Source organism: Erythrolamprus reginae, chromosome 3 (genome assembly GCF_031021105.1).
Source record: "Erythrolamprus reginae isolate rEryReg1 chromosome 3, rEryReg1.hap1, whole genome shotgun sequence".
In the NCBI taxonomy this organism is placed as follows: Eukaryota; Metazoa; Chordata; class Lepidosauria; order Squamata; family Dipsadidae; genus Erythrolamprus; species Erythrolamprus reginae.
In genome coordinates this window covers 152,749,263-152,768,143 of record NC_091952.1, presented here as the reverse complement: position 1 = coordinate 152,768,143, position 18,881 = coordinate 152,749,263, and positions in this window count along the sequence as shown.

Sequence of the window (18,881 nt, the reverse complement as noted above, 5' to 3'; positions counted from 1 at the left end):
GAAGTCCACACATCTTAAATTTGCCAGGATTCTGAAACACATTCTGAAACGCAATTCAAAGTGTTGGTTGTGATCTATAAAGTCCTACATGGCCATTGGACCAGATTACCTATGGGACCGTCTTCTGCCTCATGTATCCCAGCAACTGGTTAGGTCTCATAGAGTCGGCATTTTTCCAGGTCCCGTCAGCAAGACATGTCACCTGGTGGGGGCTAAAGGAAGAACTTTCTATGTGGCAGCCCCGGCCCTATGGAGTCAACTCCCTCCAGAGATTTGTACTGCCCCTTGGGTCCTTTGGAGAATAGCCTGACTCCCTCTCCCCACCTTCCACAAGGCTTTAAAGACCCACCTTTGCTGACAAGCTTGCGGCCACTAAGTTTAACATCTAGCCCTGGCCGATGAATGAATCTATAGGTATGATTGGGTAAATGTGAGTAACCAGTTTTAAGAAATTGGGTTTTTAGTTTTAGATTTCTAGATATTGTATTTTTCTTGATGTGAGCCAGCCTGAATCTGAGAAGGGTAGCATAGAAGACAAACCGACAAACCAACCAACCAACCAACAAACAAACAAACAAAGAAGCAAACAAACAGACAGACAGACAGACAAACAAACCAACCTCCACATCCATGACATAAAAAAAGAATACATCACATATACCTTCAATAAGAATCAATATACAAATATTTATCACTTAAAAACAATAGTACAATAACCTAAGCTGAATTCCAATTCCAATTTTAATTATATTATTTAATCCATCTCAGTCTCACTCCCCTCTTTTTTATGTTATGGATGTGGAGGAGAAAAAAACTTCAAACAAACAAACAAACAAACAAACAAACAAACAAACAAACATGTGCATGAAGACCAAATTGGTCTTCCAGCAAGCACATGTATACAAGGGAGCTGTTCTTCCGGTTTCCAGCACTCCCTCATGCGCAAAGATTAATTGGCCAGTGCAGATGTGTGTGCCTGAACCCGGAAGAGCAATAGGTGATGGCTGGCATACCTGGAGAGATGGCTCTGCGTGCCACTTCCGGCACCCACGTCATAGGTTCATCATCATGGGTATAGTGTTTCCTGCCTGAACAGGGGGTTGGACTAGAAGGTTTCTTCCAAATTCATTTCAATTCAATTCAAGTCAAGTCTAGTCTAACGCAGCCCTGCCCTGCCCTGCCCCGCCTCCTTTGAGAAGTTGCTGGGCTTTTTCTCCTGCTTGAAATCAGGAGTTTATTTATTTATTTATTTGATTCGACTTCTATGCTGCCCAAACCCATGGGACTCAGGGAGACAGGAGTTCCTTTCTTCAGTTCCTTCCTTCTTCCAAGCCATCAAATTGGCATCTGGTTAAATTTACATGTACAGAAGTTAAGTGTGGTAGTTGGATGGTGATGCAAGATTGAAATGATGTGTGTTTAGTCTTTCTGAACTTTAATTATAAAATTTAAAATATTTTTAAATTTAAAATAAATTTAATTGATTTTGAACTTTTTTTAAATTCACCAAAGATCTTTTAAATGAATACATTTTGGTTTCCTATCAGCAAACTGCAGTAAAAATGGTTTACTTACACATTTTAATAACTTGGCACATTTATGTATGTTCCACTAGCTCTTCCTAGCCCTTCCTCCTTGTTGTTTTGCCTTTCTTACTTTTGTCTCCTGTTTAAGTGGACTGAAAATGCAGCATTTATTCTGATGATCAAATGTGTTGGTCTAACACGTGCAGAAGTTGCTATTGTCATCCTTAATAGTCAGCCAAAGCATCCAGTTTTTTCATTATTTATAGTAATGTTAATACTGAACCCAATGTACCTGTCATATTTTGATATCTGATAGTGGTATGGATAGTACAAGCAGTCCTTGAGTTATGACTGGACTCAGTTCCAAATTTCTAATGGAGCCTCCACCCTTCCTCACTTGTAGTCACAGGACTGTGTTTCAGCAGTTAGCAACTGGCCTGCATTTATTTGTATAGTATATTATTTGTAGTGTCCGAAAGGCAAATGATTTGTTTTTAACCAAAAAACAGTGTTCATTTTATTTTTTGGCAAAGCTGTCCTATAGTGAACAGTGGCTTCACTTAATAACTGCAACACTTTTTAAAAATGATCACAGTGTTCTTTTAACAACCCCAGCATTTGCTTAACAACTGCTGCAAAACAGATAATAAAACCCAAGTTGTGTTGACCCACTTTATACCAGTCATAACTCACGACCTACGACCATAATTGGTGTTCTGTCGAGCTCTCTGGTAGATTCCTCCCAAAAATTCACAGATACAAATTTCAGACACACACACATTTGTAAATTCAAAACAATGTACTTTATAATGAAAATTCAAATAAACTAAGCACTCTTTTCGTATAGCAAAGAGCACTTGTCTCCAAACAAACTGATAATTTGTACAAGTCCCTTATCAGTTCTGAGATACTTAGCTTGCAGCGGTGAGGCAATTCATAGTCCTTTTTCTTTCACAAAGTGAAACACACTTTGCTCTGGGTTAGTTTCAAAGCGGGGAAAAATCAGCACACAAAGATCAAAGTCAGCAAAGCAGTCATGAAACACAATGATCAGATAATCCTCCACAATGGCCAAACCCACAGGCTGCTATTTATAGCAGCCTCACTAATTACCACAGCCCCACCCAACCACAGGTAGCCTCATTTTCTTTGATAATAATATCTCAGTTGTTGCCGCCTATGCATCGCTCTCCGCATGCGTGGCTGTATCATTAACTCTTGTTCTGAATCCAAGGAGGAGCTAGATAATCAATCTCCTTCTGAGCTGTCTGCCACACTCTCCTCCTCCCTGTCATTCATGTCTTCTTGGTCAGAGGAGCCTTCATCATCAGATTCCACCGGGGGCAAAACAGGCCTGCGGCATGTGAATGTCTCCCCCACATCCACAGTCCTTGGGGCAGGAGCTGGGCCAAAGCTAACCACAACAATTGGCAGATTCTATTACAGTTGTAAGTCAGGCCTATCTGTAGTATTATTATCAGTATCAGATTTGGAAACTCCTCTTCTGTTCCAAAGAGATGACACCCTCCCCCCCAACGAATAGGATACTCTTGTCAAAATACTAGGACCAGATGTCTGGAGATCCTGGTTTTGGTGCTTCCAATCTCTTGGTGACCTCCCTAAGCTTCCTCCACATGCCACTTCTCTTTCCTTGTTATGAATTCCACCCATAATAAACTAACAGAGTGCACTTATTTCACCTTACAGCTTCTCCTTTTGCTTTTTCACAGATCTTCACATTTTTTTTAATGAGACCAGTCAAGGAGCTGCACAGCAAATTATTAGGACCTGCCCTTTGAATTTTCCCCAAATGCTTCTAAGCACCACCTTATTTTGAAGGCCAAGAAGTTATTGAAGGCAACAACATTCGTTGATATTGGTTAAAAAGTAGAAAATTATTAACTCTAAATTTTTATCCCTCACTAATATCAATGGAAGTTAAAGGTACTTATTTTCAGGACGGATTCATTTATTGTTTTCAATGTTGTGATTATTGTTACTATTCGGTATCTTGCTACAGTCAATTGCCTTGTACAAATTAAATGAGCAAACACAGTTTTAAAAGTGCAAAGCACATTTCTTTTAAAGAAATAACAGGAGCAGAAAACTAAAAAAACACAACTCGATAGTTCTTGGAAATAATATTGCTACAGATAGTGCATTCTTAGTCACAGCTCTCAGAGAGAAATGATAGCAATGAAAAGACGCACACACAGGCAATTCAAGCAAAAGTTTGCAGCTAAGGAAAACTAGAAAGAAAAATTATTAGCTGACAAAGGCTTTAGAAAATCACGACATGTGAAACCGAGGCTAATTAGCCCTAGAATGCACATCTGGAATGAGAAGAATATTGCTGTGTTATAATATGTTCAGCGGAATATGCCGGAAACTGATCCAAAATATAAGAGTAAAGCAGAAACCATTTTGCCTAGGTGAAAAGATTACGGTACACTAGATGCTTATGCCATGTATTTTTATTTATTTTTTAACTTCAGAACGATACATGGCCTTCTTTGTATTTTCCCACCCAAATCAACCTTTAATTTAACATGCAAATATTTGTGAAACATTTATTTTTATACTTTTGCCTAGTATTTTATTATAGAACATGGATCTTGAAATAGGCTAGTAAAATATTAAAATATATGCATTTTTTATTATAATTTCACCTGACACTTTTCAGAAGGTTTACCGTATTAGTCTGCTGATCACTGTCATCCTAGGAAAACTGAGCCTTGTACTTCATTAGATGCATGAAGGGTTATTCCCAGTTTATTTATAACATTCTACTGTATATGCAAAGGAGGAAAATGCTTACAAACTGCTGCATACACAATATAAAATTAAAAAATACAGATTAAAGGCACTAAAAATGCAAGGGCTATCTCATTGCTATATAGTGCTAAATGTATACAAAAAGAAACCTTAGTCAATGCTGCCTAACTTGCTATGCTAATAGAAGAAATCAACAATTCCTTCTAGTATGGAAATGTCCACATTCTTATTAGCTTGAATTTGATAGATGCAATAAAAAAAAAGCTTGGACTTTTCTCCTGCCCCTATTGTCAGCTCTGGAAGCCATCTTTAACATTGGATTGCACAGAGTGGAAGAGGATTAGCCATAATAACATTCCTTTCTCTGGGGATCAAGGGCATTCAGCCTGCATCTGGATGGGAGTGACTGGCGGTTGTCTCCAGTTGGGACAGACAATTGATTGGACCATGTAATGGACTTTTGGGTGCAGGGGGTGGATCTTTGACTTTCTTTTGGGTGGGGAAAACCCGGAACTCTCAGACTCATGTTTTTCCAGATATCTCTATGATATGATATTGTTTTTGTATTTCTAAAATGGAACTTTGAGGAACTTCAAGCCTTGGCATCTCTTTTCATTGGGGGTGTTACTTGGAACACTGACATTAACCTAAATCCTTCTTTTAAACCCTTACTAACCCCCTGAGCAATGGAGTGCTGTCCAGGATCCTGGGCTCCGAGTGCCAATCCATCATCTGGGTGGTGTGAAGATTCAGGGAACATGGAGGAGAAGGTGGTAACCAAGGAGGAAGTTACCAATACTGGCATGATGGTTCATTTTACCATTTACTTCCCCTCCAAATGCATGATGTGAGCAGAATATTGGATGCTTAGCCCAAAGAGTTGATGATCCAGCAGCCTGCACAGCCAGACCCCTCCCAGTGAGACGAAGCTGCCACGCCAACCCAACTTGAGAGATGGAAGCTGGCCTGCCACCACCCAGATACAGGGTGAATCCCAGCTTGATGGGATGTGCCCAGACCCCCAAGTGGAAAGAGCCAAGACTGCTGGGATCTGACAACTCCAGGGAGTGGATCCTGCCACCACCATAAAGAGTCAATCACTCCCAGGCCTCCTGGAATGGTTCAGCAACTCATGGTGGGAAGTTATATCCCTCTGCCCCAAACTGGCCAACCGAGGTGAATCCTGACACAGCCTATGTTCATCTTCCCAGATCTGGGCCCTGCAAGAACCCAATAATGGTGTCCTTCCCCTTGGCCCAGGACAATGGACAAGCTTGCCTCGCTCAATGGATCCAATCCATCGGGATGACAGCTGCAGCTGGAGTCAAGCTGCAAAATCAAGTATACCTCAGGGGCTTGCCAAGGCCAGTTACTCCATCAACCAGTCTTTATGCTGCTCCCTGCTGACTATATTCTCCCAGCTGGGCTTTCTACCCTGGCCAAGGGTGGGTGTATTGCCAGTGAATGCCAGCACTGGCCTCAAAGCCAGCCCCAGACCCACAGCCAGCCCCAGACCCACAGCCAACCCCACTATTCATTTACACTGTGGCACTGCTGCCAGTTCTGCCAGCACCGGCTCTGCAGCCCACGCTGCCACCAAGGTTCTGGGTGATTTTTGATGGAACCAAGTGGACATTGGCATTCTTCTTCAATTGGGCCTGGGTTTACATCAACCAGTATGGGGTTCAATAGCAGACTGATCACAACTTCATCTCCGCCATAGAAGATGGGATGAGTGAAGGATAACTGCAGATTAGTTATCCCAATTACACGATGAGGGTGCCGCCAAACTGGCTGATGCTGATGAGTTTATCCAGTCACTCTGGGTTCAATTTGAAGATACAGATTGCTGGGAGGAGACCGAAGCACAGATTAAGTGCCTGAAGCAAGGGCCCCCCTGAAGAATTTGTCTAGGAATTCCAGAGAGTAGTCAGGAAGTTTAGGCACTGGCCTAAGTCGCTCCCTGTCCACTACTTCAAGGAAGCCATAGACCTAGAACTCAGAAAGACTTGTGGCATTAGGGTGAAACCAGACCAACTATCAGATTGGTATTCCATAGTCATGGTGATGAATCGAGCAATTAACTCCCACCAGAAATCAGCAACAGAGAGGCTGGGCAGAAAAGTCCTGGGCTGTTGACCTCTGGAGAGACTGGCTGACCTGCCACTTGCCAAGCTGATGGGAACGATAAAATGCTTCAGATGCGGCCAACTAGGGCACCAGGCATACAAGAGTCTAGCACCTGCTCCCATCCCACAGTCCCAACCTCCATCAGCAACCCGGGGAAGATGGATGCCCAGGAAGCCACTGGATGTGGGGAGATTCACCCAGCAAGCCTTAGAGGTTCCCCATCCCATTCGCGAAGATGAGGAACCTCCAGCCAGGGTCCCTAACCCTGGGAATGCCATTGGGAGCAGTGGTAAAGATGACCCGATGGTAAGTGAAGCTATCCATTCTTTTGCTGTCAAAATCAGATTACTGGTGCCAGAAACAGGGGAGAAGGGGGACATGAGGGCCATGGTAGACACCGGCTGCACCAGGTGTCTGATCAGCCTCCCTATCATCAAGCAGCTAGGGATGAAGATGAGGAATCTAACTCATCCCATACACTTTGAGCAAATAGATGGGACTCTGATAGGCAGCACGGTTCCCTGTAGGCTGCGCGCGTGAGCACGCGCAGGCCCCAAAATACCCCCCCGCGCGCCCTTTTCCATGGGCACGCAGTCCCCATCCCCCTGCCAGCCTACGGGGGGGGGGGGGCAGGGAGGTGCCGGCAGTAGAAGGCGCTGCCCCCCGCCTGCCCGATACGCCCCCTCTCCTCCTCTTCCGCCGAAAGAAAAGTGGAGAAGCTGCCTGCTTGAGCCTCACATTGCTCCACCCCGCTTCGTCCTGCCTGTCATCCTCCATTGTGTTTTCGGGGGGAAGCGGCGGGAAAGCCCTGTGCCGGCCAGGAAAGCTGGCTTTGCTTTCCGTGAAAGCAGCGCACCTTTTAAACACGCTGCTTTCCTGCACCTCTTTCCTGGGGGGGGGAGTGGCCTCCTTCCCCCCTGCCCAGGAAAGTGTTGCAAGAAAGCAGCGTGTTTAAAAGGCGCGCTGCTTTCATGGAAAGCAAAGCCGGCTTTCCTGGCCGGCACAGGGTTTTCCTGCCGCTCTCCCCCGAAAACACAACGGAGGTCCAGGATGACAGATGAAGCGAGGTGGAGCAACGCGAAAACCTCCGTTGTGTTTTTGGCTGGGGGGGGGGGGGGCAGGAGGACCTTCCTGGCTTTCCCAGGCAGCTGGCTTGAGCCTTGTGCCGGTCAGCAAAGCCGGAGACGTGGAGAGAAAGGAAAGAGAGGGAGGGAAAGAGGAGAGGAAAGAAGGAGGGAGGGAGGGAAGGGAGAGAAAAGTGAACGAGAGAGAGAGAGAAAGGGAGGAAGAGAGGAAGGAAGAGATAAATATAAAGGGAGAGAGGGAGAAAGAGAGGGAGGGGAAGAGGGGAAGGAAGGAAAAGAGAGAGAGAAAGAGAAAAAAGTGGAAGGAAGAGAGAAGGAAAGAAAGGAAGGGAGAGAGAGTGAGAGAGAGCAAGAAAGAAAGAGTGAGAGAGGAGAGAGGAAGGAAGAGAGTGAGAGAGAGTGTGAGAGAGGAAGAAAGCAAGAGAGAGAGAGGAGTGGAAGGAAGAGAGAGAGAGAGAGAAATGATAGAAAAAAGGGGAGAAAAAAAGAGAAATGAGAAAATGATTGAGGCAGAGAATGACAGGAAAGAGAGAGAAACAGAGAGAGAAGTGACTCTTGATTTAAAGCATATGGTAAAAGCACTTAAATAATAACAGAGGAAAAAACCCCCAGCCCTCACCTGTTTTTATTAATAGTTGTTTTTGGATTTGCTGGTTGTTTTAGTTTTAATAGTAATAGAGCTTGGTTTTGTTTTATTATTAATTTCTTTTAATAAAAAAGTAGGGATTTTTTATATTATATTATATTATATTATATTATATTATATTATATTATATTATATTATATTATATTATATTATATTATATTATATTATATTATATTATATTATATTATATTATATTATATTATATTATATTATATTATATTATATTATATTATATTATATTATATTATATTATATTATATTATATTATATTATATTATATTATATTATATTATATTATATTATATTATATTATATTATATTATATTATATTATATTATATTATATTATATTATATTATCTATCTATCTATCTATCTATCTATCTATCTATCTATCTATCTATTTGTACTTCTATGCCACCCAGTCCCAAGGGGACTGCTGCTCAGACACTATACTTTTCCGCCCACCCCGAAAAAAAATTAGAGGGAACATTGATAGGCAGAGCCCCTGTCATACTAATCACTGAACTTATTAGGCTGGAAATGGGAAGACACCAAGAGCACATCCATTTTTTAGTATTCCCCAAGATGACAGTATCGGTCATATTGGGGCTAGACAAGTGGGGACCTACCATAATGTGGAAAGATGGCTACTAAAAAATAAAGATAGGTATCGGTCCCTTACTGCCAATCCCACCAAATAACTGCCAACTGGCAATGAGTGCCAGCATGCCTCTTTGGTTGTAAACATATGCAGCCACCATAGAAGCACCCTCAGGCTGTCCCTAAATTCTGAGACAACATCCTCCCTCCTCACCAGGAGCTAAACTCCCCAAACCAAAAATATATTCTATGATTCCAAAGAAGATGGCTGAGCTGAGAAAATACAGCAATGCCTACTTCCCAAGGGGTTTCATCCAACCTGCAAAATCCAAAGCAGCAGTTTTTCCAGATGTGCCAATATAACATCTCTGATAAAATGGAATTTTGAGGAACTTCAAGCCCTGGAGTCTTCTTTCATTAGGGGTATTACTTGGAACCCTAACACATATTTGTTGAATGTTAGAAAGATATGAATGAAAAGTATGATGGTTTATGGATCTCTTTTTTAATGTTAGATTAACGTTTAGCTTTTATTTGGCCATAAAAGGCTTGATCTTGCAGATAATTTTCTATATGAATGTGTGAAGTAGCCTACTGCAATCTCATCGATTAGGAGCCATATGTCAGTCCTCACTTTAGGATGGCTGGGCATCGTCTTCTTCCAATAGATATGAAAAAAGTCAGTGTATTTTTTTTTATTGAAGTAAAGCATTATGAATAATACAGTAGTGTAGAAACTGTAATAGCTGAAGACCAATAACTATTCCAAAACTATTGTACATTGATAAGAAATTGAAATGGAAATAAGGGGATCTGGGCAAGTTATAGGCTGCTTAGAATTATTCATAAAACAATTTGTTCTCTATCTGTAATTACCAATATGGCATCTCAATGAGGTAATCATTTTGATAAAATATACAAACAATGTGGTAAGATCCATGGAAGATACCATCAACACAAACATAATCTGGTTCATGCGTCATATTAAATTACAATTAATGTGGTTTGATTGTTCAGAGGATGATAGTGATGATAATGATTGCATTTAAAGTGAACTTGGCTGTCCAACAAATTTAATCCAAGGGTAAGCTGTAAGCATATATAGCCTTAAATACTGTATATGCCATCTTGAAAACTTTACAGGCAGGGAAAATATCTCACAATTTCCATTTTTTAAAAGCACTTTTCTGTTTCTTTGAGGAACCTTTGATTTTGATGAGTGGGTATCTTGCACTGGCCTAAATGACATTCTAAATGAAAACTTTCTACATAAGATAAATAAATAAATAAATAAATGAATGAATGAATGAATGAATGAATGAATGAATGAATGAATGAGAATGATTAATGATATCCTTGGCAATTTGTTATGCTTTCATTATACCCTGAATCTGTTGTTTGAGCTACTGTATCATTCTACCTAAATTTCATCTCTTTCATTGCTCCAAAGAGCAAGAGAGAAATCAATAGATTTAGTCCAAAAGTTTTTTTTTAAATGATTTAGATATAGACTATAATCAACTTGGTGAAGCAAAAGACATGGGACATGAAAACAGACTGTCCTGCAAAGTGACAGTCTCTCTTACACTGAGAGGTTTTTTTTTAATAAAGCAAAGAATGACAGGAAGTTGGCTTAGTTTATTTCCAATTTGGTGAAATCCCTGGTTATGGGACGGTCAGAATAGCATAATGGTTGAAGACCTGATTTTTGGAGTAAAATCAGGGAGACTCATTTTTAAATACTCCCTCAGTCCTGAAAAACCACCAAATTCTTCCTAACTAACTCACAGTGTTCCTGAAGCAGAACTCTGTTGAATTTGTCTTGAGGGGGAATAAAAATATAAGGAAGGATACAAGAGAGCAGTTTTCTCTTTTCCATAATTAGGATTATTTTAGGATGGCCTCCAATACGTTTTGAAATAAAGTTAGGCTGCTTGTAAACTAATGAACAAAGACATTTCAATGTAATTGGACACAAATAAATATATAATATCAATGTAATTGGACACAAATATACATATGTTTATGTATATGTATATATTTAATATTATCTGGTATATGAATAAGACACTTCTTATAAAGTAAAGAAGGCCAACTTTAAAATCATAAGCTGAAAAGGGCAAGAATTATCCTGCTGTGAAAAACAGAGCAAAGCCAAGAGATTATCTAATGTGGAAAAACCATTATTGTTATATCACAGGAAGAAAAGAAAAGAGAGAGAGAGAGAGGAGAACAAGGAGATAAAAAAAGAGCATTCATCATCCACATAACCTCCAGCTTTTTGCCTCACCTGATTGGCTTTCCTTACCCACAATGCCCTGAGTGGATGATTAAAAAGAAATGGGGGGCTTAAGTATGGGGTAAGTGCAGGATCTCCGGGGCTTTGCAAAGCACTGAACCGTGTGGCTACAGCTGTCTTCCAAACAAGCTCGACATTCTTTATTTATTTGTTATGAAATATTTATGGATGTTATGAAAGGTTTAAAATAATGTGTCCGTCTCCCTCCTGCCTATTTCTTCCCTCTTTCCCTCCCCTGTTCTCTCTTGCCCTGGCACACTCTTTTCTAATGCATCAGTAATTCTGGCCTGTGGACAGTAGGACAGCACATTAGGTGGGATGTTTCCGCTGTATCACATTCTTTCTGCCTGAGAGAAAATATCATTCCTCGTAATTTTCTACACTTATACAATCTGCGTCGACAGTAAATAATTGATGTATGAATTTAGGACTAAACTCCAACACAATATGACTTTATGTCAAAGGGTTACTCCCAGCAGATTTTGAGCTAAATCATCTTGCAAAATGGGTTCTTTCAGTGGGAAAAAAAAGGCTTTTTGAATTATTTTAATGGAAATATGGGACCTCTGTGTAGCTTTCCTTTTGATGAGGTCTTGTTTTGCATGACTGGTAATAAAACCAAGCAATCTACCCATTATGAGATTGGAAATGTTTCATTTGTGATCACAAATGGATTTTTTTTTAGACTGACACAAGCTGTTTTTGTTCCTTTCATTCTATTTTCCCCTCCCTCCCTCCCTCTCTTTTCTTTCCTTTTTTATTGTAGTAGAAGAGACTACTGTGATAGGGTGCCCTCTGCTTTTCATCCCTGTATCTTCTGAACAAAGTACAATTACATTTTAAATTACAAGCTAGATATATTTGCAATTTATAAAGATACATAACAGGGAAGAAAGGCTTCAAATAAAAAGAATACAAATTTCCTCCGATTGCCTCAATTAAAATCTCTTTCATCCCTAAGGGAAAGTGGTAACCATCTAGCAGAGGCTAGAAAGAACAGAGGACACAATATAGTTGGAAGTAAAAAAATACTATATCTATTATAGACAAGTCAGGAAGATCAAAGGAAAGAAATTACTTGAATGCCTCATAGTCAAATCACCTCTCTTTGGTATTTTTGTTTTAATGGACAATAGATGGAAATAAGGAATGTTCTGGTTTTCCTTTTAACATTCTACTTTTGCATCATTGCTGATGTGGCAGGAATGTATAAAGAGCAGGGTTTCTTTTTGCATTAAAATATAATTACAGTCTGTGAATAAATGTCAGGATTATTATCTTGATCGTGATTTCTTTGCTGCTTAAAAATTGTAATGATCCTTGTTCACTTAAGTTAAGCTTCCACTTACAGGAAAATAATTGAATTTGTTGTGATGAGTCACCTGAATGCCGGCAAAAGTGCTTCTTGTGAAACTGGACAAAATTGCCTCTTGGGACAATAAAAGAAGCCATGCTTTCCTTTATTGGCATAGAATTGCTATTGAGCAGGGAACATGTGCTGTAGGTGGCGGTCCTGTCTCTGAGGGAAAAAAGCAAAACAAAACCACAGATTCAGTTTTCATCAGGAATAAACAGAGAGGGCGAGGGAGAGAGAGTGAAACAGAGAGAGAGAGAGAGAGAGAGAGAGAGGGCGAGGGAGAGAGAGTGAGAGAGTGAGAGAGAGAGAGTGAGAGAGAGAGAGAGAGAGAGAGAGAGAGAGAGAGAGAGAGAGAGAGAGAGAGAGAGACTCAGAAAGAAAGGCACAATCCGACACTGTTTTCCTGCATTCCAGCTTTCACATTACAGTGCTTCTGTTTGGAAGCTATCATTTCATTGCTTGTTTTTTTGTACAGAGAATACCAGTGTGACTAGGGATGGATTTGCTTTCTGCCATTTCCAAATGCTTTAAAATCTTCTTTTCTTGGAAGGCAGGAAGGCAGGAAGGCAGGAAGGCAGGAAGGCAGGAAGGCAGGAAGGCAGGAAGGCAGGAAGGCAGGAAGGCAGGAAGGCAGGAAGGCAGGAAGGCAGGAAGGCAGGAAGGCAGGAAGGCAGGAAGGCAGGAAGGCAGGAAGGCAGGAAGGCAGGAAGGCAGGAAGGCAGGAAGGCAGGAAGGCAGGAAGGCAGGAAGGCAGGAAGGATTTCCATTTGCCGGAATCAAAATTCATTGTGCATATTTCTGACATGTAACAGTAAATTTGAGGAATTTCCTCAAAAAGAGAGGCAAAGTTTTACAGCCCTAAGTCAGCACAGCAGCATAAATGAATGGACACAGCTTCAAAATTACATGTTTAAGACTGTGGTTTATAACTTGTGCAGTTTTGCTTTGCCCAGCTTTCTTTCTAAAAAAATTTGAGGTTTTTTTTTGCTAATTTGTTTGGGGGGGGAAAGGATAAATGTTGCCAATTTCTCAGTAATATTTACCATTTACCAAGAGTAGAAACAGGAATAATCTATGTGCAAAAAGACTCCTGGGCTACAACTGTTACATAAAAATGTTTCCAACTGCTTTTAGCTACATTACATCTTTATTTAATCACAATTAAATGTATAGTCCACCTTTCAGTCTAACATATTCAACTAAATGTTATGTATCATGCATGCATGTTTGACGTTCTTTCAGTTAGTTTACTTTGTACAGTAGTAATAAGAAGTTTATCACAATGATTTTGTGTCTGGAAGTAAAAAAGGGATTTAATTCCCCTCCCCACACATGTGATTCTATAACTTTTCATAATAGCAGCTGCCTTAAACCAAACCAAAATAAATGTTTGTGACTGAGCAATAAAGAATTATTCCACTGGATGAAATGGAATTGGACAATTATTTGACTCATCATCATAAAAGCAAAAGCGCATTTTACGAGAAAGGGGAAAAATGAATGAAGTTAATGAAGCTGCATGCAATTTTACATGAATAGAATTAAAAATCAAATGTAAAATTCAGAAATAAAAATGTAATTCAAGTAGATATGGTGGGGAAGAAAGGGGGCCTCTGATTGTTAACTGATAATGGACAATGTTAAAGCACCTATGCTTTTTTAAAATGATCTTTGACTTTGGACTTAAACTGAACACTCCATCAAAGGGAAAACATCCACTATAAAGAGCATAGCATGACAATCTTAACATGGATTTCTTTTGTATTTTTAAAACGTTGTTCTGTTTCTTTTCAAAACAAAAAAGCAGAGACAGTCTACAGCTCATTGAGGCAAGCTTTTAACAGATTTATAATTCTCCCATTCCCAACACAGTAACCAGCAAAAACCATGTTGTCTCAATTAAGTTAAAAGTGGACGATTCCTTATCTGGCAATCCTATCATAAAGATGGCAGAACAATTTCAACAGCAGCCAAGTAGAAAACTGTCTTCTGCAAACCTAACTCCTCTATCTGAAACATTTTAAAGTGATGCTATGATAATAAAAATGTATACAAGCTGAAATTTCAAGCATGTAGAAAAGTATTCACCTCTTCATTTGCCCTTGCAAGGATAGAAGATAGAAACACAATGCCAGGTTAAAAGTCTTGCTATCTGCCGGAAGGCCTGGCCTTTTATTTACCCCCCCGGAAGCCGAGTAACAACGCTGAGACATATTGTGGATTAAATATGGGTCATTTATTGAATTAACATAAATTTAAATAAATTTGCATATGCCAATTTAAATATTTAAATTCAGAACGAACTAAGGACCTGCAGAGGCCAAAACTAAAGGGGCGGAAATTCCTACCATAACATTCCTTGGCAACATTGGGCAAAAACTCCCTGCTGACCCAGGTGAAGGTACCACCTTCACCTGGATCCAAGCCATGCCCCTTCGTCGTGTGGGAGGAGTCCACCCTCCAATCCCCGTGGGAATTGGATCCGGTGATTCCCATGGACATCCTCTCTCCAATCCCCGACGTTGTTCCAACCTCTAGTTCCTGGTGAGAGGCGATCCATCACCTTTTGAAGGATGCCCAAAGGAGCATGCGCAATTGCTTCTAATTGTCCATTTCCACCCCTAACCTGCCAAACCCCAATGACCAAAGGGAGGCCTATACCACTAAGTGCGCCGCACCCCCTAACCAATCCAGTCCGCACCGTCAGTGTGGAATAGGCGAAAAAACGTCCGCCTCTAAAGGGGAGGCTGCAAAAAATTCCTATTCGGCCCTGAGGCGACCTCATTAGGACACACTGTTGATAGCGGAGGGTGGGCAGGTGTTCGCATAAGAAGCCAAAGCAAGGGGGAGGTCTTGTCCGGATCGCCCTTAAATAGGACCACCCCCAAGTCCCAGCAGGCAGCGCGCCTCCCTGGCGCGCTGCCAAAAGCCAAACTTCCGGGTTCCAGAGGAACCCGGAAGTCCAGATTGTCAAAGAGCTGCCGGCAGCGTCTCCCCGGCCCCGCAGGTAATTTCGGCCGGCGGTTTAAACCGCCGACCGGGCATTTCTCCAAGAGTGTCAAACCAGAATGTCCTAGAACCTATTCGAAGCAGTGGTGGGATCCAGATATTTTTACTATTGGTTCTTTGGCTGTGGCTTGATGGGCGTGGTGTGGTTTGGTTCAGTGGGCGTGGCTTGGTGGTGTGGCAGGGGAAAGATACTGCAAAATCTCCATTACCCCCGGAAGCCGAGTAACGACGCTGAGACATGTTGTGGATTAAATACGGGTCATTTATTGAATTAATATAAATTTAAATAAATTTGAATACATCAATTTAAATATTTAAATTCAGAACGAACTAAGGACCTGCAGAGGCCAAAACTAACGGGGCGGGAATTCCTACCAGAAAATTCCTTGGCAACTTTGGGCACCTTCACCTGGATCCAAGCCATGCCCCTTCGTCGTGTGGGAGGAGTTCACCCTCCAATCCCCGTGGGAAATTGGATCCGGTGATTCCCATGGACATCCTCTCTCCAATCCCTGACGTTGTTCTAACCTCTAGTTCCTGGAGAGAGGCGGTCCATCACCCTTTGAAGGATGCCCAAAAGGAGCATGCGCAGTCACTTCTAATTACCCATTTTCGCCCCTAACCTGCCTCCGATCCAGCACAGTAACCTGGGTCGGGCGAGGTCTAACACGTGGCCACGTGGCCAATACCACCACGTGGCCAATACCACCCCTTATAATGGAGAGTAGGCTATCCTACTCTCCAACCCCAACGTGAGGTGGAAAAAAGGTGGAGGGTGGGCAATTACGCGTGGGGGGGGGTCACGCATGGGGTGGGGTCATGCGTGGGGGGGTCGAGCTCCCACCCCTCCCAAGAAGCAAAACCCCGAACCCTCAAACCCCCCTGCTATCCAGGAAAACCCCTAGCCCAGCAGATTCCCCTTAAAAGAAAAATAAAAACAAGAAAAATGAATCCGAAGCCAAAGCCTCGGATTCACCACCTGCGTGAGGCCCGATGTGCCTCGCCACATGCAATATCCAGAGAGCGAACAACCGATAGCCTGGTTGTTCGCTGGAGGGCGCCAGAGCAAGGGGGAGGTCCTGTCCGGATCGCCCTTAAATAGGGCAATCTAGGACCTCCCTCTAGTCCCAGCAGGCAGCGCGCCACCCTGGCGTGCTGTCAAAAGCCGAACTTCCGGGTTCCAGAGGAACCCGGAAGTACGGAGCTCAGGAAGGTACCGGCAGCGTCTCCTGGGCTCTGAAGGTAATTTCGGCCAGCGGTTTATGCCGCTGGCCGGGCATTTCCCTCCCCACTCCAGGAGAAGGTTACTGAAAAATCATCATTTCCTCCTGATCATCTAGGACTCGGGATGCAGAGAATAGATGGGGGCGGGGCCAGTCAGACATGGTATTTACTGGTTCTCAGAACTACTAAAAAATTCCGCTACCCGTTCAGCAGAATTCGTCAGAACCTGCTGAATCTCACCTCTGATATGAAGGATATTCAGGCAGGAGTTTTTCTGTTTTCTGTATTCCCAACATTCAGCATTCATAGGTAAAGTCTCTTTACTTATGTAAATCAAACTCTAAACATCTGAGTGTAGCCAATGACCCAGATGCCTCTCACCCAGACACTAATCAGGCTTGATTCAACGTAGCTTCAAAGTGCAAGCAACAACAGCCTGCCAGGTATTATTATGTTTTGAGGCATTTAGTGATATTTAGAAATTCTGTCTTGAAATCATGGCTGTTCACTGCAGAAACACTTCTGGTAATAAATCACTTTTTTTTATTATGTAGGTATATACTAAATTTAGGGAAAATGTAATTAATTCTAAGATAGAAACATTTTAGTCCCATGGCAGAAACTACTATGTATTCTGACAGGCGTTTAATTCCACCTTGTAAAATTGCCCATATTGATAACACAATACATGAATTTGGTCAAAAACAATTGATTATTTCCATTAGAAGTAGCACCGATATCTGTCTTTTTTCTGCTCCTATTTATTTTGTTTTGTTGTTACTGCAGTTGTTTTAAATACTCTGCAGCACCTTGACCTAAGCTCTCATCCAAATATTCGGAAAATATCCACGCACACATGCACACATACACACAATTCCAGAATTTTTCTCAGACTCTCTTATCTAAATGCATCTCATTACTTGTGAATGGACGACCCTCTTTAATTTCCCCATCCACTGGGAAATTTTAATTGACAGGTGGGCATTTGGTTTACTGAATCTCAAGTTGCACTCTGTTAAAAAAAAAAATCTCACTGCATTATAAATAAACTATAGAATTAGTTAATTTCTTAAAAGATCAGAAGAGGGGGCTGGAGACAGAGAATTCAAAGCTTTGTGGAATGAGACTAGAATATAACAACTCACTTAAGGGCTTGTATGATTGGTTGTGGGTTTCTTTCTTTCTTTTTTCTTAAAAAGAGGGATAGTGACCCGGGGGAGAAACTAGTGCAAGTGCTCTCTGGGAAAATGGCACACCAAGGAGAGACTGCAGCTGTTAAAAACAAAAATAAAAAAACAACAATCCAGCCCTTGAGAGTTTTAAGCTAGATAGTAGCTGAGCTAGAATAGCCTGCAGTTGTGGAACTAAGATTGGAATGTGTTCATGCTGTGCCAAACCTTGCCTTGTGATTTGTCAGATCCCCCTCCCTTTCTATGAAACAAACTTTGTTTACCTTATTCTCAGGTTGCTAGAAAATTTCTTCAGAATTGTTCTTTTCGGTGTTTTTGAGCTTGCTTTATTGTTAGAGACAGTGAAAGATCTTAACTACTGTTACTTATTCCCCCTCGTCTTTTCATTACTATGGAATGTATCTGGATGCTCACTGTTTCTTATCTCTAACTATCCCATCCAAAGAATTCCTTCCTAATTTTATTCCCTTGGGATTTAACTGAAACATGGGAAGCCAGGAGTTGTGCAGGCAACTGCTGAGAGGGCTAAATGATTACACACAGTCTTTGAAAGTTTCCTAACTAAGTGCAAGAGTAACACACCCTGTTCAGGAGTTTACCAGAATTCTCTTCTCTTTTGCAAAAATACAGAAAACAAATTCTGCTTCATTGAACTAAATGAGAGTTAGTTAAAAAACAGAGCAGGTGGAAATTTTTACTTTATTTTTGTTCAGCACAGGATTCTACTGAAAACAGTTCTTTTCTTTAGAAAGTCTCTGGCCTGTGAACAGCTTGACTGCCTCCCCAAAGGGTATCTATTTCTATCATAAAAGCAAGAGCTGGTGGCATGTATTTTGAGACTGCAGAAGATGAGATTAAACAGCATCAGGCTGTTTTAGTCGCATACTGCAAAAAAGGCTGAACTGGATAATGTAGGCCTGCACGAACGATTATGCTCCCCCTTTTAAGCTGTGCACCCACAGCCCTTCAGCTATGCATGGGAACCTGATTGCAGAACTTCACGAACCACATGGGGTATTAGCATGGCTTTGAGCAATTT